At 53.2% G+C, this 17,982-nt stretch overlaps 1 protein-coding gene across 4 annotated transcripts in view; it reads left to right on the top strand.

The window, feature by feature from the left end:
• The first annotated feature begins 230 nt into the window (after positions 1 to 230).
• Positions 231 to 17,982, top strand: part of Adcy7 (adenylate cyclase 7) — a 59,053-nt gene continuing 41,301 nt past the window's right edge. The window contains exon 1 of one of the 4 annotated variants that reach the window (XM_052727307.1): positions 231 to 252. The gene's annotated coding sequence lies outside the window, so the exon portion shown is untranslated. Of the gene's footprint in view, positions 253 to 290; positions 558 to 13,682; positions 13,704 to 17,188; positions 17,295 to 17,982 lie in introns of those variants that run through there. The other 3 variants (XM_052727304.1, XM_052727308.1, XM_052727306.1) reach the window with 3 other exon arrangements.

The following is a 17,982-nucleotide window of genomic DNA, read 5'->3' as shown; positions in this document are numbered from 1 at the left end:
GGGTTTTATGCCTGTAAGACAGATGGTTGGGTAGCTCTCACCTCAGACTGTCCTAATTTGTCAAGGTCTAGGTGACAAAGGATTGGGACATCCACATTTGGCAGGAGAGCATTAGTTGCAGCCTGGAGGCTTCCAGAAACAGGGGCGTGGCCGGAGGGCAGCCGAGATCTGGAGGGAGGCGGCTGAGACGACACAGCCGGGTCTCCTCGGAGGTGGGAATGAGCCGGGCGCCGGGGACCACGTGGGAGAGAGGTACTTTGGGAACCCCGGAGCTGCGGTCTGTCTGGTGACCTAAGGCTGCGGGCGTGGCTCCCTCCTGCAGACTCAGGGACACGGGAGTGGACCGAGCGCTGCTGGGGACGGAGCCGGAGGCGGCTCGGCGGGGACCGGGTGGGGACGCTCCCGGCCTGCGCCCCGAGGTCCCGGGTCCGCGCCCCGCACGCTCGGGACGGCCAGCTGGGGGCGCCCGGGCTCTCAGAGCCGCGGGCGGGAATCCAGTGCGCCCGGGCCCGCGGCGGCGGCGGCGGCGGCGGCGGCGGCAGCGGCGGCGGCGGCAGGTGAGCGCGAACGCGGGCCGGGACGTCCTGGGGCTCGGGCGCCGGGCGTGGCGGTGGGGTCCTCGCCCCGGTTCCCGCGGGACAGAAGGCACGAGGTGGCCGCGGGCGCCTCGGCCCGCCCTTCTCCGGCCGGCCGCCTCCGCCCCGCGTTTCCCCTCCGAAGCTTCCTTCCCGGCCTGGGGGAGACGTGGGAGGCACGAGGCTCTGGACCACCGCCCTGCTTCCCGCGCATCCCTCCCTTGGAGAGCTCTGGGCTCTTGGTGACGGGGAGGGTCTGCCCTGTGCCTGGGGGCTAGCCAGGGGGCTAGGTGGTCTGCTTGAAGGGACTGAGGGACAGAGCTCACGAAAGAGCCACCGTGCAGCTGGACCCCGCTAAGGGGCTGGGGTTTGGAATGAGCCGAGCGGGGACCCCCACAGGCCCCCACATGCCTTCCACAGGAAGGAAGGAAGCGGCAGGGTGCTGAGGACCTGGCTAGCTGCCTGGATGCCTTCCTCTCAGGGTAGCTGCTCTCCTAGAGTCAAGGGGCCCAGCCCCGAGCCGAAGCTGGGGAGGAGAGTGGGAGCAGCGTGCTGATGCTGGACGGAGGATCCAACCAGTGGGGCTGCCTGGCCTGCTGTGTGGCCCAGGGGACTGGCTGCGCAGCCAGTCCTAGGCCCTCAGACGAGGGAGGGAACCGTTGGAGCAGGGGCTGCTTTGACAAGTGGCAGGGGCCTCACAGGGTAGGGCAGGGCAGCTTGTACACTGGTGACTTGGGGTTTGGTTGACAAGAAAGGTCAGTCCTCAGATCTGTGAGGAGACAGGCCTGCTTGGGAGTGGATGCTGGGCCTATGCAGACTGGCAAGCAGCCTCCCCTAGATGAGTTGGGGGTCATTATCTGTGTGGACCACTTCCTGTGGTGCTGAATTCGGCACCTCAGGCACCAGGTTATCTTGGTGTTCCGCGGCCTTGGGGTTCTGGGGGTGGATGCTCTTCTGGGGCCTTCTACAGAGAAGGTCGGAGGGAGGTTGGGTTCTCCAATTCCAAAGGGTCCGGAACATGCCCTGTACCAGTTTACCACGAGTTAGGCAAGGTAAGAATCAGCAGCCTCACTGACAGTTGGGAAAGCTGAGGTCATTCAAGGTAAGTTAGGCCAGGGGCTAGGAGTTAGGCCTAATCTTCTGGCCTTCTCATCCAGTTCTGACGTGGTTCTGATGTGTCAGACCTGCCTGTGAACCGAGCTCCTATGCCCAAGGCAGAGTCTCCAGTGGGCCTCAGATCACCTGTGGAGAGAAAGGCCGCCTTGCTTGCCCAGTGCCTGCCCACCTCTCCCTTCTTCCTGTCTCCCATGCACGCCATCTCTCTTCAGCAGCTGTGGCCTGTGTTGGCCGCTGACGAGCCAGTGGGGGAACCTTTCGGAGGACCTGACAGTGTCCGGCCAGGGCAGACCGGTGGGTTAAGTCAGTCTCCAGTGGCCCTGCCCTCGAGGCCCCTGGATGACAGGAAAACAGTGTGTCTTGTCCTTGCCCCCAAGTGCTCGTCCTGCAGAGTGGCTTCATCTGTGGAGGGTGGTCTTTGTGGAGGAATCTTTGGAGGAGTTTGTTGATGTCATGTACTTGTTTACGTGGTGTTTTCAAAATGTCAGTGGGGAGGAGAGGCCGATCTTTTTCCTTCTATGTTCATTCTGGTGAGTTTTCAACAGCCGTCCTGGGGACATGACACTAGCTTTGCATGACGCTGCAGTATCTGCTACATCTCCATGACCTCCCATGGTGAGGTCTCAGGTCATGAGGTGTTCTGTCCCAGCAGAGAGGCCTGGAACACAGGCAGAAGGTATCCCCGGAGGGTCTCCTGCTGAATCTGAGATGTGTGCTGTGTTCCCTGCTGGGAGGAGGCTGGACAGAGGGGGTTGGGGGTATGGGGACAGTAGGCCAAAGATGGAGGTGACAAGGTCAGTGACAGCTTTCATTTGGACGCCCGTGTTTCCTGGTCCTCAAAATGGTGGGTGGGGGGTCTGGCTGAAGTTCCAGGATGACTTTTCTGTCCTGGGACAGCAGTGGCCCACAGTCCCTCTCTGAGGAGGCTGAATGTGTGGGCTCAGCCCCCAGATTCCCTCTTTCTTCCCAGATACTGCAGGCTGAACCTCCCATGCCGTCTGCAGTATCATCGTGCCCGCCTCCCAGCCTTTGCTGTGGTACTTCTTCCTCTCCCGCTGGGCAGCTGGGGTCTACTTTGGAGAGTCTTCAGACCCCGGCTACAGCGCTGGCCTCAGCATTCCCTTCAGCCTGGTTAGTCTGTGGGTCAGGGAAATGCCCTGGGGCTCTTGGGGCTTTAGGCTGCCTCTTTTGCCTTTTGAACATAGTGGCCTAGCCTGCTGTTCTAAGAAGAGAAAAGGCCGGGACTGGGGAGAGAGCCCAGGCAGGAATGCGCCTGAGCATGATGGCCTGAGTTTAATCCCCAGGACTCACTTAAAAAAAAGTTGGGTGGACCAGGTATGCTGGCACACTTGGGTGGCAGAGGTGGTGGATCTCTGTGTGTTCTGGGCTAGCCCGGTCTACATAGGAGTTCCAGGACAGCCAGGGCTGTGCTGAGAAGCCCCCCACACTCAGTTTTTCAAGACAGGATTTCTCTGCTGGAACATGCTCTGTAGAGCAGGCTGGCCTTGAACTCAGAGATCCACCTGCCTCTGCCTCCAGAGTGCTAGGACTAAAGGCGTGTGCCACCACCGCTCAGCTGGGAGACCCTGTCTCAAAAAAACAACAAAACAAAACAGACAGACAAAAAGTGTGAGTGGTGTGTCAGCACAAGGGAGGCAGAGACAGGCAGGTCCCTGAGGTTTGCTGGCCATTCGGTGTAGCCTTACTTCTGAGTTCCAGGCCAGTGGGAAATCTGTTTAAAACAACAAGGTGGATCTGAGAAATGGACACACAAGGTTGACTTCTGGCCCTTACATGTGCACGTATGTACGTACACACACACACACAAACAAGAAAAGGCAGATACCTCTGGCCCCATCCATCCCCAGTCCCCTTTGTCCCCCATTTACACAGAGGCGGGGAGTATTCTCTGCCCAAGCCCACTGTTCATCTTCCAGTGGCTAACTGGGGCCACAGAATGAGGGGGTGGCACACTGCCAGGGCCATAGCCCCGTGTGGGAGCTGAGCAGGACCCCGGGTAGTATGCACAGAAAGGTGCTTGCTAATCACCGGCTGAACGAGGTATCTATGCGAAGCCTCCACCTGCTGCAGAGGGAGCCCGGCCCCCACCTGCTGCCAGTGAGACTGCTGTTGGCATTGAGGCCTGGAGCCAGTGCACAGCCTGGAGGGGACCCTTCTTGAGCCTAAACCCCACCCCCATTCACCTGTCCCTGGAGGGTGACACCGGGCAAGCATTTCAGCCTCTCTGAGCCTTGTTTCTCATCTCTAAAGTGAAGACAGTAAGAACTAAAGGCCCAGGACCAGCCCCGGGTTGAAGGATCCGCAGGAGACCTGAGAGCTGAGCTGCAGGTGGGAGTCCAGGACTGAGAAAGCTGGGAATGTTCTGGGAGCAGTGTCGCTGGAAGCAAGATACGGGTGTTCTATGATAAGAGCACTGTGATGGAGCATGGTCTAGCCTGTGCCAGGCCCTGGGTTCCATCCCAGCACGGCAAACACACACACACACACACACACACACACACACACACACACACACACACACACACACGACAAGTAGAAGAGATCTATACAGACAGACAATAAAGAAGACGGAGCAAAACAGGGCGACTACACAAATCCAGAGAATATAGAATTCCTTGTTTTAAGACTTTTCCAAAGGTTTTTTGTTTTTTTTTTATTTCCTCCCTTAATTTTTTTTTTTTATAAATTTATTTATTATGTATACAGTGTTCTGCCTGCATGTATGCTCGCAGGCCAGAAGAGGGCACCAGACCTTATTATAGATGGTTGTGAGCCACCATGTGGTTGCTGGGGATTGAACTTAGGACCTCTGGAAGAGCAGCCCATGCTTTTAACCTCCAAGCCATCTCTCCAGCCCTCCTCCCTTAATTTTAAAACACCAAGGTTTGTTGTTGAATTCATGATCTTTTGCTTCACCGGCTGAATGCTGGGATTACAGACGTGCACCAGCATTTCAGTATACACTTTAAAGTATTGCCTGTCGTCCGAGACTGTGGTCTGAGTGAAATAACCTTCATTTGAACTCAGGAAACACTAGCTGGTAGTGTTGTTTTGTTATCACTAGTCTCGGCTAAGTGTGTCTTGTCTCATTGTCAAAATTACGGAGGGACAGGTCTCAGTTCTGTGTTGCAGACCACAACTGTTAAAGAGAGGTCATACGGTTCGCTCAGATCCACACAGCAGGACATCCCCAGCACGAGCACGGGAGTGCTCAGATTTTCCTTTGGATGACTGCTGCACAATTTACACAAAACCACCGATCTCTAGTTTCTTTCGCCAACCCAGAAGGTCAGTGTCACTGGCCGCGTTGGGACATGGCAGTCATTGTAGTTCAGTGGCAGTCCTTTACAACCAGGCTTTAGCTTGCCAGAGTCCCCTCCTGGCCGGCCTGTCTTACTGGTCAGTGTATGGTGGCCTCTAGGGACTCTAGGCTTGCTGGCCTGGGGGTAGTCCAGGGGCTGTCATCCTTCACCTGCTGTGACTGGGATGGGTGCTGGGGACTGCAGGGCAGGTGGGGCTCCTGTTGCAGTGTGTTCCCAGTTCTCCTGCCCTGCCCACAGCCCTGAACTGTATACTTGTCTCCATAGGAAGCATGCAAGGTTGCTGGTCCCTGGTCCCTCACCATGGGTGCGGGTGGGATTGGAGCTCACAGAGGGTCCAGGCTGGGGTTTTTGCCCTACCTTTGCTTACAAAGGAAGTAGCCATCTCTTTTCCGAGCTTCTGGGTTATTCTCTGTAAAATGCGGACACATACATCTGGTGCCTCCATCAAGGACCATTCTGCCAATGAGGACAGAATGGCTCTGGGCACAGCTGGTCCTAACAGCCTGGAAACAGGGCCATTAGGCAGGAAAGGGGCTTATGGGAGGGGTAGTGGCCTCAGGCATGGTATATGTGACCCTATGGGTGTGCATTACAGTTTCTACCTCATAGAGGAGGGACCAGGTTCTGTGAAGATGACAGGGTCTTTAACTTGGTGGGTGTGGGGTGTGACAGATAGGGAAACTGAGGTTTCATGGGTGATATGACCCTTGGAGGCCACAGTGGTGAGTGGATCATGGTCCTTCTCTTAGGCTGGCTTTCATTACTAAATTCAAGAAACACCCCAATTTGTTATTGAACCCAGAATCAGAAACTACAGTGATAATGTGGGAACAAGACCTTACAGCCGCCTTCCGCTCTCCTCCTTTTGGGGGTGGTTTTTTTTTTTTTAAGATTTTATTTATTTATTTATTTATTTATTTATTTATTTATTTATTTATTTATTTATTTATTATTTATACAGTGTTCTGCCTGCAAGCCAGAAGAGGGCACTAGATCTCATTATAAATGGTTGTGAGCCACCATGTGGTTGCTGGGAACCAAACTCAGGACCTCTGAAGAGGAGTCAGTGCTCTTAACCTCTGAGCCATCTCTCCAGCCCTGGGGATAATTTTTTGAGACAGGGTCTTAATATGTATCCCAGGTTAGCCTTGAACTCTTGTTCCTCCTGCCTCAGTCTTCCCAAGCACTGGGATTACAGGTGTGTGCCACCACACCTTGATTGGGTCTTTTTTTTTGGGAAGTTGAGGATTGAACCCAGGGCCTTAGCGCTCTGCCACTGAGCTAAATCCCCAACCCCTTGATTGGATCTTTACTCTTTATAATGTTGGATACTGGGGTATGTTTTTTCAGACCATTTTTTTTGGCATTTGTACATACACACACACACACACACACACACACATACACACACACACGCAAATCCTGTCCTGGCTGCCCAGAAGATTGAGGCAGGAGGACCACAAGTTCAAGGGCAGCCTGGGCTACGCAGTGGGTTCCAGGGCAGTCTGCGTAACTTAGTGCAACCCTGTCTCACTCAAATCAAAATCGGAAGCGAGCCTAGAGATAAAGGTCAGTCACGTGCTGGCTGTGCGAACATGAGGATGGGACTTGATCTCTCGACCCACATAAAAAGCCAGGCCAGTGTACACACTTGTGATGCCAGCACTTGGGAGATGGTGGAGACAGAGGATCTCAGGGGTGCTGGCCAGCCAGTCCAGCCACATAGTGGGCTCCATGTTCAGTGAGAGACCCTGTCTCAGAAAAATAAGGTGGGAAAAGTGGTTGTGGAAGACATCTCAGTGTCAACCTTCAGCCTCACATAGTTGGACACATGTGCGTGCATGAAATAACATTAATTTAAACTCAGCTAGCACATGTGCACTCCCCACGTGAACACGTGTAAACACATACAAATCAAACAAAATAATCTAAACCAGGGTTGGGAATGTAGTTAAGTGGCAGAGCGCTTGCCTAGCACTCTCGAGCCCCTGGGTTCAGTCTCTAGTACAGACAAGGGAAAAGAGAATCAGAGCTTTCTTAACTGCTCTCAAAGAAGACTGTCATGTGACCCTGCTCTTTGTGGAGCTGGGGACTGGAGACTAAGGCCTTTCAGACAGAGCAGCATTCAACTAGGGGAGTTTCCGGGTTTTCCCTAACCCCTGTACCCGGACATTAAGCGTGTTCTCAGTGTTTTTCAATATTTACTTTTTTAAAAATGATTTTTAATTATGTTTATGTATATGTGGTGGTGATGGGGAGGAGGACCCATTGAGCATGTGACTGCAGGTGCCTGCAGAAGCAAGAGGCATCTGATCCTTGGAGCTGGAGTTACAGGCGGTTGTGAGCGGCTGTCGTGTGTGCCGAGAACCAAACGTAGGTCCTCTGCAAGAGCAGCCTGCACTCTTAAATGCTAAGCCATCTCTCCAGACCCCTTTTCAGGATTTTTGTAGTCATGTCTCCGCTCAAACAACCAGCAGCAGCCATATCCTTGCATGCAGTGGGAAGACCATTTTAGGCTAAGCTAACGTGGGTCCATTTCTTGACACAGTGGTGGCCGCAGACGGACACAGGTTTGTGCTAAGCTGTGTCTGGGGTATGGACATTGTAGGCTCTGAGTGATTTCGGCTACCCCGTAAGCTCCTCTGTGGTCGGGGATGAGTCAGGGAGGAGCTCTCCAGAGAGGGCTCTGCCAGGACAGGCATGAGATGGAGTCTGAGTCCAGTGGGTGAGGTGCAGATACATGGGGAAGGTGGCTAGTGTACTCTGGCTGACAGGTGCTGGGGAGGCAGAGGCCCTGTAGCCTGCTGAACTTCCAGCAAGAGGCTCTTGTGGACTAGGGGAGGCTACGTCAGCCTGTCTTTCCTCCAGCTGGGAGGAAGGCACACTGGCTGTGGCCCTGGGGAGCCACCCTTCCCTCTGAGGACCTCACTGTAGAAGGGGCTAAAAGTCACTGGGATGTGACAACAGGTGTCAGGGCTCCGGTGGGGATGTGCTTTAGCATTTCATTGTGGAAAAATGAACGTGTGCAGAATAGTATGGTTACACCATAGACTCACCCTCAGCCTCCACATCCTGGCTAGCTTCGAGTCATTGCTGCCCACGCACTTCCCCCTCCAGACAACAGATCACTTCATCCGTAGAAGTTGGAGTCTGTTCTGTTTCACGAACAGATAATAGTTCTGGAGCACACACGCAACACTAAAATCTGTTAGAACTGATAATGGAATGTAGTGAAGTTCGTGGACAGAATCCATATACAGGGCAATCAGCCATGTTTCTATACACTTGCAGGGAAGTAGCCAGAGAAGAAATAAATCCCATCTCTTCTGGGCATTACAGCCCAGAAGAGACCTTAGCAATACATTTGACCAAAGGAGATGAAAAACTGCAGACTGAAATTTATCAAGTACTGATGAAAGAAACTGAACAAAAATAAATGGAAATACATCCCATATTCATGGTTTTGAAGAATTAGTATTGTTGAAATGTCCAAATTACCCAGTTGATCTATAGATTGAGTGTAACTTCTATAAAAATTCCAATGACAATTTTCACCGAAATAGAAGAAACATAACTGTAAAATTCATGCAGAACCACAAGTGACTCCAAATAGCCAAAGCTACCTCAAGCGAAAAGACCCCGGCTGAAGATACTACACATCTTGGTCCCAAACTATGCTACAAAGCTTATGGAATTAAAACAGTATGGTACTGGCATAAAAATGGAACAGGGTAGGGAGAGCCCAGCTTACCTGTGCATTGATGACTGATTTCCAACCAGATACCAAAAATACACAAAGGGAAAGGGATAGTGAAAAGGGATCCACCTACAAGAGCATGAAATTAAGCTCCTATCTTGCAGATTTTACACACATGTACACCCCAAACAAGAGGACTAAAGGCATGTAATCTGATACTATAAAACTTCTTGAAGAGAGAGAGACAGAGAAAGATCCCTGTGATACTGCTCTGGAAAATAATCTGGATTTTATTCTAAAATCTCAGGTTATGGGATCACATCAGACTAAAGTTTCTTCATGGGGAAGGAGGCAGTGTGGAAATAGGGGGTGTGTGAACTAGGGGAAATATTTGCAAGGTGAACATCTGATAAGGGATTAATATCCCAAACATGTGAGAGAGTAAAATTATAGCAGGAGTCTAAAGAGCCTTGTTTGAAATGGGCACAGGGCAAGCATGGACATGAGTCCTACAAGTGAGCAACGGGCATACATGCTTGCTAGTCGTCAGGGAAGCACATGCAAAACCGCAAGGCGAGCCTACGTCACACCCGTCAGAATGGCTATTAGCAGAACGATGAGAGATGACTGTTGGCGGCATGTGGAGATGCGGAACCCTGGCACAGTGCTGTTGGGAATGAGGTCGGCGCAGCCATTACTGAAAACGGAGAGGAGGCTTCTCAAGAAACTAGGAATGGGGCTAACACATGCTCCGGCACTAGTATACAGCCAGAACTCTCCACGTTGGTTTGCTGGAGAGACATTGCCAACACTCCCATGCTGTTGGCAGCTCCATCCACCATAGCAATGTAGAGAGGCATCCTTGGGTCCCAACAGCAGATGCATGGTGGGGAAAATGTGGCAAGTTACACAGTGAAGTGCTATGGAGCCTCTAAAATGAGGACATTCTATTACAACAATGCAGATGAACGGGGAAAAAAGAAAGCACAAATCCTGCTTGCTCTCATGTCTGTGTGAGATATATAAGGTAATCAAATGCAGAAGTGGGGGGTGGGGGAAGAGGCAAGCCAAAGGGACAAGCTCTAATTAGATGGAGCACTGTACCAGGAGCGCAGTGGCCCAGTATGGTGACTATTGTTCATAATGCATATGTCCAACTTATGGGGATTTTCAAGTTCTCTACCAACTTGATTGGTACAACAAATATTGAGCGGATTGTGGTGTACATGCACCAGCACTCAGGAAGCCAAGGCAGAATCAGGAGGTCCAGCTTGGACTACCTGTCTCAAAAAACAAAATAGCTAATTTTCATTATTTAAAAAATACAGATCCAGCTGGGTGATGGTGGCTCATGTCTTTAATCCCAGCATTCGGAAGGCAGAGGCAGGCAGATCTCTGTGAGTTCGAGGTCAGCCTGGTCTACAAAGTGAGTTCCAATACAGCTAGAGCTACATAGTGAGACCTTATCTCAAAAAATAAAACAAAAATCCAGATCCAAATGGGTCTTGGGAGGTTCCTGTTATACTTTTCATTTGTTGCATATGTGTGGTTGATACTCATTTCTTGCCCATCCCCATGGACACTAGTCTCCCACTGTGTTCCTGGTCCCCTGAATCTTGTCAGTTGGTTGTACCCATGGCTTATCCAGTCCAGCTTGACTGTGCTCCATCTTCTGTGTGGAGAAGTTGGCTGTGCAGCCTCTGGGAGATACCTGCTGGGCCCTCCTGGTGGAGTGCTCACTCCAGGGCTTCCTTGGATGACAGACCTCCGTTTTTAACCCGGTTCCAGCTGCTGTGTGTGGCGGGGGCTGGGAGCATCTGCCATCAGTGCATCTCTCTAGTTTCCCTCTTTCCTTCACAGTTTACCCACGCAGCTTTTCCTCCTGATTTTTCCTTCCTTCCCTCTTTCCCTCCCTCCTTATTTCCTTTCTTCCTTCCAGAACACCGAGGCAGGGGCTTTGCTACCAAGCCCTAGCCTTCTCTTGTTAGCTAAAACCGGAGACATAAATAAAAAGGTACCGAAAATGTGCTAGGGTGCAGCTCAGTTGGTAGAGTGCTTGCCTGGTATCCCCGAGGTCCTGGATTCTACCTCCATCACAGCGTAAACAGGGTGTGGTGGGGAGTGCCACAGGCCACACTTGGCAGTATGGCGTGTTCAGTCTGGGCTAGAGACCCTTTCTTAAAAGACAGAATGAAAAGGCTAAATGCTGTCATACGATAGTAACTTTTAAGGCCTGGAATACCTTCTTCCTGATTGTTGTTTTCCTATGTGATTCTGGGTGTGAAGCCAGGGCTGGGTGCACACCACGCTATGTTCCTTGCTTGAGCTGTTCCCCAGGCTCTGCTGGAAGGGATGGTCTTCCTCCCTGCCCTCCCAAGGTCATTCCAGGCTGGAGACAGGAAAAGACAGGCACTTGGTGCGGCCCTACTGCCAAGTCTTTCAAAGGAAATCAAGCGTTTGGCTGGCAGGACCATTGCTTTCACATCTGTTCTCTCAGGATTCTCTGCTGTTACTCAACATACTGTGACCTGGACTGGCCTCTCCCTTCTGCAAAAGCCCCGTCTCCCAGGCCTGGCCAACATCTGGCAACCACAGAGCCAGCTCCTGCCTCTGGGCAGGCTGCAGTACTCACGGTCCGGGACTCTTCTTACGTCTCATGAGACTAGGCCAAGCAGCATGTTGGCGTTTCTGCACAGGCAGGGGCAGTGGGGGCTGGATGGGGGAAGGTGTGTTGCTCAGTGAGATGGGCATATGGAGCAGCTTAATGGTCACAGTGACTCCATGAGGCCCTAGCTTTCCCTTCGTTTGTCATGGCTTGCATGGCCCTCATAAGTCCCTTTTTCTGGAAACCCTGCAGTCTGCCTATGGAATGAAGGTGTGACCAGGACGTTGTCTGTGTGCCCAGCCTGGACAGGAAGAGATCCCTATGTGTCCCTGAGCCCAGGCTGGGAGGAGCTGAGTCTAAGCATTGGAATGCTCCCCGGACCTCAGGGAAAATCCATCTCTAGGGAGGCTGAGTGACAGGACCACAAGGCTGACAAGGCACCCCTGACTGCCCAGAGTTTGGAAGAGCTGCAGAGGGTTGGGGGGACCTGAACCAGCCTGCTCTGCCTCTAGAGGAGGTGAGCCTCCACACTGCTCCTGCTGCTGGCGGCAGGGTGGGTTCTGTGCGCCTGTGCTGCGCTGTCTAGGGAGGGATGTGCTATAGTTCAGTCTGGCAGGAACACCACGAGCTCCTGAAATCCCTGCTGTTGCAGGAAAACCTTCCTTAGGGGCTCTGAGGCAAGAGACAGGAGGTGCTTTGGGCCCTTCTGAACAGGCAGGGCTGCCACCTAAGAGGGGAAAGAGCAGTTTTGGGATGTGTGCTAGACACTCTGCTCCAACCCAAGGAAAGGAAGGAAAGAAAGCTTGGACTCAAAGCCGGGGGAACTCTGGTACAAGCCGCTTGTGGCTGGACCCAGGGCTCCAATGGCCACGAAGATTGCTCTGTCTAGCTCTCCAGTTCTTTTATTTTGAGACACTGCTCAGGCACAGTCCTCACTTGTTCCCTTGTCTATTGCCGTGAAATGATTGATTACTCCAGCTTTCCCTCAGTGGCAGTGGTCTGATCCTCAAGCCTGGTGGCTCTGACTTGGGGTCAGCTGAGGTTGTAGCCAGACTGCCCGTGGAGCTGACTCCAAGTCAGCTGGAAGCCTGATAAAGATTGGGGATCTGCTCCCAAGATGGCTTCCCCTAGAGGGGCTAATCCAAGAGAGAAGTCCCAGGGTCTTTCCTGACTTCAGAGGTCACGTGATTTCAGTAATTCCCCCCCCCCCCATTGGTCGCACAGGGAGGGAGTCCAGGCTATGTCAGGTATGAATCCCAGGAAGCAGGGTCCCTGGAGGCTCACGTGCCAACAGCCTTGCGACAGCAGAGCCCTGCTCCCATATAGGTCACAGTGGTCCACCTGGAAGTCCCAGGCCTGACCCTTCTTTGGCTCTCACTGGTCACAAGCACGCCTGGGGCTGCTTAACCTCAAGCCTGGGGAGCTGCACAGGTTAGCACGGCCTGTTCTCTGTGGAGGGACTTGTGGCCGTGAGCCTGGGGCTCAGAGGAAGGCTTGCTGCACCTGACTTGACAGGATCCATAGTATTTTGACATGACCCGGAAGTAAAAGGGTCTGAGCAGGGGCCTGGAAGAGTGAGGCCGTTGGGTGGTAGCATCAGGGAGACAGGGTGGAAAAAGGAATGGGCCTGAGTGTTGGGGTCTGACGGGCTGAGAGAGGAGACTCGTTCTGAGGCACAAGGTTAGTCATGTAAAGTCTGTGAGGAGAGTAGGCCGGAAGCAGAGCCAGACTCTCGGGATTGGAACTGTGAGGAGAAGCCCAGCCAGCACCCTGCCTGTCTCTTTAACTGACTCCGAACCTAAGCCCTCACAGATGCTCAGCCCCTAGTGCAGCATTGCCTAGACTTTACCGCCGCTCGCTGGAATGCTGTGGCTTGGGTGAGGTCACACACGGAAGCTCTGTCTGTGGAACTTCATCGCCCCAGGTCAAGAAGTGAGCTGGCGTGAGTGTCCAGCCGATTGCTCAGACTGCGGTCAGCCCAATGAGGGTCCTGAGCCCTGAGGCAGAGGAGGAAGAGCGGGGCTGTGAGGCTAACAGACAGAGTCAGGGCAGATTCTCGCCTCACATCTTTGCTGCCCCTGCAGAAACGGCCCAGAGTTTGAAAGGCACTGGGGTGCTTTGGAGTTCCTTCGTGGGGGCGGGACGCCACAACTGGGCTTGTCAACTGGGTCACGCTGTTTGCTCAGCACTCAGTATTATTTGTTGGCTGGCTGACTGACAAATTGTGCCTGTTTGTCCCTGCCTACCCAGCATGTGGCACCAGCCTCACCTTGGGACCCCTTTCTGTAGGGAGCAAACATTTGCCGGCATGGGTGAGATTATTTTCCTGAGTTTGGGACCCTGGATCTCAGAGCGGAGCTTTTCAGGTCTGTGTGCTCTAGTGTGGTAGTCTTCTCCGTCCCGCCTCTTCCTGGCCTGGGCACTCAAAATCAGTTTGTGTCTTTAACCCTGGAGAGGAGACTGGGTGGAGTCCTGACAGAGAAGCTTAGCGGTGGAACCTGCAGGAACCAGTCTGCCTGTCTTCTGCTTCCCAGGCCTGAGGACATCAGGTTCTGGGGGAGTCGCAGGAGATAGGGGAGCTGGGGAAAGATGGAGGATCCTCGAAGAAGGCTTGGGAGTCCTGTGGGTTAGGGTTTGGAGGTCCTGAGGACCCATCTGTCCTAGGCAGGCCCTGTCTTACTCCCAGGGAGTAGCTGAGGTACAGCTTCTCAAAGCTGTGTATACTGGCAGGTGCCGCATCCTCTTAACCTACATCCTCCTCTGAGGAGGGCAGTGGGGTTGGACAGCGGCGGAATTAATGAGCTGTGCCTGTGAAGTCAGCATGCTGCCCAGAACACAGCAAAGTATCAGATGTGACCACAGGGGCCACCAACCTCAGTGCTGAGAGGGCCTCAGAGGAGGGTGAGGTGTGGGGTGAGAGGGGTCGGGCGTGCCTGGGGGTGCCACGTTTTCCAAGGACAGGTAGGCGGGAGGCCAGGGGAGAGCAGGGGCCATTGCTGGGTTTCTTATCACTTATCTCCTGCCGTCTCTGGGTGGTCCAGCCTGGTGTCTCTCCTCCCTCCCACAGCCAGCATCCTCTCCAATGACCAGTGCTTCTGGGTCACCTTTCAGAGTTAGCAACGGGGCAGAGGGCTCCTCCTCCATTAGCCTGAGAACTCCCAGGCCCGTGAGCCGTCCCTGCTAGAAGCTCCAACCCCCCATAACCTCCAGTCAGAGTCGGGGTCCACCTCTCCTCCAGGCAGCATCCTTCTCCTGCTGCCCCCCCTCCTCGAGCCTTGTCCTCTGGTGTCAGGCAGACCTGTGAGTCTGATAGTGCCCAGCACCAAGCCTCCTGAATAAATGGACGCCCAGGGATTAATCAGTGACCATGAGAGAAAGATGTGTAATTCAGTCAAGGACACTGGTGTGAAGGGGGCGGGGAAGAGTTACTTCTGCACACCAAGGTGGCTAACACCCGAGGGAGAGGTAGAGCCCCTTTGATCCCAGGAGGTCCCAGTGTCCTCTAATCAGCAGGTTCCCTAGGGGCACTGCCCAGGGAGCACTAAGGGTCTCACTCTGTCTACCCCCCCCCCCCCCCCCCCCCCCCGTTCATTGTGTGGTTACCTCCGCCAGCGGTCCACCTTCTTACCGGGGAGAAGCTTGTGCTGTGCAGGTCCAAGAAGGCTTGTGCCACGGTCGCAGGGCAGGCACGCTGTTTTCAGTCTGCCGATCGTGGTTAACGCTGCACCTTTAATGTGGAACACCTGGATGGGGAAGCGTCTGGTTACCTTGAGTCTGCACACCCAGCAGCTTTCCAGTGTTCCCGGTCCTGTCTGCAGGATCGAGAACTGACGTTACCCCACATTCTTGTCAACACGATATTTTCCTTTAACTGACCTTGTGGTACAGCAGAATCTGAGTGGCTTTAATATTCTGCTGGTTTGTGGTGCTAAGTACCTTTTTAGGTACTTATTGATTGTTTAAGGAGCACCTTTGTTGAAACACCTGTTTAATCTTTTGTCTATTTTTTAAATTATTATTGTTTGCATGTGACAGGGTCTCACTATGTTGCTCAGGCAGACTTGAAACTTCTGAACTAAAACAATCCTCCTGCTTCAGCCCCCTGAGTAGCTATGACTAAAAGTGTGTCCCATCATGCTTGGCTGGTGCCTGTCTTTTAATTGGACCAATGTCTTTGTTACTATTATTATTATTATTATTATTATTATTATTTTTTGTGACAGGGTCTCACTATATAGTACTGACTGGGTTAGAGCTCATTCTGTAGACTAGGCTGGCTTTGAACTCACAAAGATCCTCCTGCCACTGCCTCTCAAGTGCTGGGATTAAAGGCGTGTCTCACTACGTCAGTTGTCTTTTTGTTGCTGATTTGTAGGTAATCTAATTTTTAAATGTTTTATTGCATTTTTATTTAGTGTGTGTGTGTGTTCACATGCATATGCCACCATGTGCATGTGGAGGTCGGAGGACAACCTGTAGGAGGTGGTTCTCTTTCTACCAGGTGGGTTGCCAGGCTTGACTCAGGCTGCCAGGCTGGGTGACTCCTTTGCCCACTGAGCCATCTTGCTGGCTCTCTGGGTGATCCCTGTGTATTCTTCAGGAGTCATTCCAACTGTGCGCCTAGCAGAGGTCTTGCCCTTTTCTCCTCCTCGGTGACAACCTGTTTCCTCTTTGCTTCAGCACACCCAGGCTTGGGAGAGAGTTGCTCCGTGACGGGTATACCACTGTCTGGCTTCTCTGTGAGGTCCCCTCTGCCCTCCTGTAGGCCACCTCGTACCCCGCCCCCCCCCCCCCCCCCCCCCCAGCACAGGGACTGGCTCTGAAATTCCAACTGTGTTCTGGTACTTGGCCAGTGTGTTCTGGATGCTGGGTAAAAAAGGATGTAGCTCTCCGCAAGGATGTAGCCTGTGGGAAGACAGCCCCAAGGGAGAAGGGTAGAGGCTGGGGGCTACACCAGGAATGTCCCACACTGTGGGAGGGGGAGACATGCCTCACTTTGAGGAGCTCACATGGAGTTGGGGGATCTAGAGAAAAGGTAGAAAAAAAAGTTCAGTGCTCTGGGTTCCATGCAGGGAAGGCTGCCCGAGGACCAGGTGGTGCTCTCTCTTTGTATCAGGAGGGTCCAGCTCATTGCCTCCCAGCCCTTTGCGGTGTGCTGTGTTACTGCTGGGCTCCCCATGACCCCAGGGGGAAAGTGAGGCACGGTAGAAGGGAAGCCAGCTTTGAGTCCTGGGCTCATGATGATCAGGGCCTCTGCTGGTTTGGAATCAGAATCCTAAGGCTGAGCCTAAACCTTACTCCTGCCCTAGCCCCAACTGGGGACAGATGTGGAGGGCAGAAAGATTTGTGACCTCTCAGGTGGGCACCCCAGGCCGCCATATCACTACAGTGGAATGAGTCCGGGGAGGGGGGTGGCGGCAGCGGCGGGGGGGGGGGGGGGGGGGGGGGGGGGAGCCTGTCTGGGAGTGGCTGAGCTGGAGGCTCAGGTCAGGCTGTCAGCTTAATTGCTCAGTAAAGATGCGTCTGCTCTCTGGTTGGAGCAGTCGTCTTGGGGCTGCTAATGGAGATTTTCACTTCTTGTTTTATAATTTAAAAAAAAAAATGTTCCAGCTTCAAGCTTCAAATTTCCATGAAGTCATTGGAGCTGGGAGCCTGGCCTGGCAGCTCCCCCACTCCTGTGGCAGGCTCACAGGCTGTGAGAGGGGCCCTCCTCACACCCCCACCACAGCAGGAGCTGAACTGAGCTGAAGGCCCAGCCTTAGTTAGCCCTTTGCCGTTACCACTGCCGAGCAGGAAGTGGTGGGTCCCAGATGTGACTCACTCTCATTAGGTAGCCGGTGGAGGGAGCCTTCCCATGTGTGAGGCTGGACGCCTTTGGAGCAGGCTATTGAGGGCCCTGCCACCTCCCTGCAGGCACAGAGCTTGGCTGGGCGGCTTCAGTGCCTCGGAAGCGCCAGGTAAAGTGTGATTTGGGCATGGGATGGCTTGGCGTCTGTTCTTTGGCTTGGGGCCTAAGGGACAGCAGGACAGACAGGCCTTGGGTCCCAGGCCTGTGGGAGGGAGGTGAGCCCAGCCCTGGCTGCTGGTGGCCTGGGCAGGCTGGTGGGGAGTGGGGGCTCCTCAGTCTCCTGGGCAGACAGCCTGGAGGGCGGCTCCTCACTGGGAAACCCAGACAGTTTGGGCCGGGCTTTTCCCAGTCTGGCAAACCAGTGCTGCCGGGTCTTAGGCAGTGATGCTGTTCACTTGGCCCTGTTACCTGGAATTCTGGGAACTGCATACTCTTAAATGTCCATCTTTTTTTCAAGATTGTGATTTTACATTCACAAGTACATCTCATTTTTTCTCACAGAAAATAAAAATTATCAAAGAAAGTTACTAAACAAAGCAACAAAAAGTAATTCTGAATGTGGGGGCTGGGGTGTAGCTCAGTGGTAGAGCACTTGCTTAGCATGCCTGAGGTACTGGGTTGCATCCACAGCACCAATAATAAAAGAGAAAAAAATAAATAAAACAATATTCTGAAAGTGATACACTTAAGAGACAGAAAACCACAAATGTCTAAGGAAAAGGGAACAATTTCTTTCCCTCTTTCCCTCTGTTTCAAGGCCCCAGGATTAAGGTGGGCCATTTGGAGGGGGTCCCATG

Source organism: Peromyscus californicus, unplaced genomic scaffold (assembly GCF_007827085.1).
Source record: "Peromyscus californicus insignis strain IS unplaced genomic scaffold, ASM782708v3 Scaffold_8__1_contigs__length_139910024, whole genome shotgun sequence".
Lineage (NCBI taxonomy): Eukaryota > Metazoa > Chordata > Mammalia > Rodentia > Cricetidae > Peromyscus > Peromyscus californicus.
The sequence above is the reverse complement of the archived record's forward strand: the minus strand, read 5'-3'. Positions and strand labels throughout refer to the sequence as shown.